At 31.4% G+C, this 1,854-nt stretch overlaps 1 non-coding gene across 1 annotated transcript; it reads left to right on the top strand.

Moving 5' to 3' along the window:
• Positions 1-1,070: 1,070 nt before the first annotated feature.
• LOC124087492 (U6 spliceosomal RNA) lies at positions 1,071-1,172 on the top strand. The gene has a single exon (XR_006850083.1). It is a non-coding gene; the product is annotated as a U6 spliceosomal RNA (small nuclear RNA).
• The last annotated feature ends 682 nt before the right edge of the window (positions 1,173-1,854 follow it).

The raw sequence follows: 1,854 nt of genomic DNA, 5'->3' as shown, positions 1-1,854 counted from the left end.
ATAAAGCCTGCTTTGCAGAAATTGTGTTACACATTTTATTCTTTGGAAGGAGATGAAGCAAACTTCTAATTTTTAAAGCTTTAGAAATGCCAATGTGTCCCTACCCTCTTCAATAAAATCGCTGACATTAAGAACTCCTCCTTAATTTTATTGTTCAAACACAAAATGCTAAGCACTTAAAAGGCTCAGAACTTACTCTTTATTCATTGCATTGATATCATTGATGTGGTCTGGATAATTGTAAGGCTCCCTAAGATAGGCCTTCACTGTTGTGGGACACTGGTAATTAGGAACCAATGATGGATTAGCATTTTCAAATATTGATGTCTATGGTGACCAGTTTTCTTACTTTCTGTTTATCTCATTTACCTAGCCCTTCCAGAAAGAAAAAAAAAAAAAGAGCCTTCGTATGTAAAGAAAATTGACATACATATACAAATGAAAACATGTGCATTTGTAAAGCAGAACAGGACGAAACTAATGTCAGTAATGATAATGTTCTTCAAATTTATGAAATCAGCGTTACCTATAATTGAACTGTCAATTCTCTTATTTTTCTTTTCATTATAATTTTATTCACTAGAATTGGTAAATTATTATAAATAATTAAATTACAATCTATATAAATTATTAAAATACCAACATAGAAAAGTACTAATATAGCAGAATAAAAGCCCAAACACATGGCGTTGTTCAAGGCATTTGTCCTTTCTAGAAACCAGATGGATCTCATGTTAAAAGAGTAGGTGGTTCTTTGGGATAATTTCGGTAGTTCAAGAATCCCAATGAAGATGACATTCTTTGGGCATAATTCTGCACGAGTTATGGATAGTTTCTTTGCCTTTGGCTGGAATTCTGTCAGCTCATGAGATCATATTGGTTATCTTACACACAAGAAGCAGTGATTGAAAGCTTCATATCTTTGAGTGTAAGTGAGAAAAATATTTACTATATAATAGTGCCACTTATTTTATAGGAAAAGCCATAAGACAGGAATTGGATTGAGAATACAACAGGGGAAGTCAGAGACAATGAATGGAATATTTTTTGGTGGTAATAAGTTTGAGAAGATGCTTGTCTTCCCAGCACAGATACCCAAACAATACAGAAAAGATTAGCATGGCTCCTGCACAAAATATGACACACAAATTCGTGAAGTGTTCCATACTTTAAAAGAAAAAATTGAGAAGCCTAGAATGGGATTCCAAGGCTAATTCCAAATTCATTGCAACTTATTGTTTAAGTTTTTCAGTCATGTTTCTCATTCTAATGAATTAATATTACTTCTTGCCACAATGATTGCACCTCAAATTGGACATATAAATAGAATGCATCCTCCCTCCCAAATATAGGCCTTGTTCTATATTTAGCTATATGACACAGATGTTATTGCAAATTAATGACATTAATCTTCATGTGTAGTTCATGCAAATAAAGATTATGCATATTGGAATATAAATTATATTTGTTAGAGATTTAGCTAACTTCATCTTTTCAAGCACTCTGTATTGTGTTAAGGTACAATTATTTCATCCTTATATAAAGCTTCCTTACTTGCAACTTATACTGTATCTACTCACTCAGACTTTTAAGTTTTTTCATTAATATCCATGCATATGCAATATATGTCTTTAAAAATAATATTTGCTTAATCAAGTACCTAAGGAAATAAGTTTTGTTACAGAATGTTCCTCAAGGTTATTTGAAAAAACAGAAAATGAGACCTAAATAGCCAATGATGTTTAAAAAAAAAATGTGTGAAATGTTTTCTGTCTACTTGAAACAGTCTTTATTGTTTTAAAAAATGGAAAAATTCTCCTCATAATATCAAGGGGAAAAGAACATACCAGTATA

This window comes from Marmota monax, unplaced genomic scaffold (assembly GCF_021218885.2).
Source record: "Marmota monax isolate L192 unplaced genomic scaffold, Marmota_monax_Labrador192_F-V1.1 WCK01_AAM20220418_F8-fsc00012, whole genome shotgun sequence".
Classification (NCBI taxonomy): Eukaryota; Metazoa; Chordata; class Mammalia; order Rodentia; family Sciuridae; genus Marmota; species Marmota monax.
This window is presented reverse-complemented; position numbering and strand designations above follow the sequence as displayed.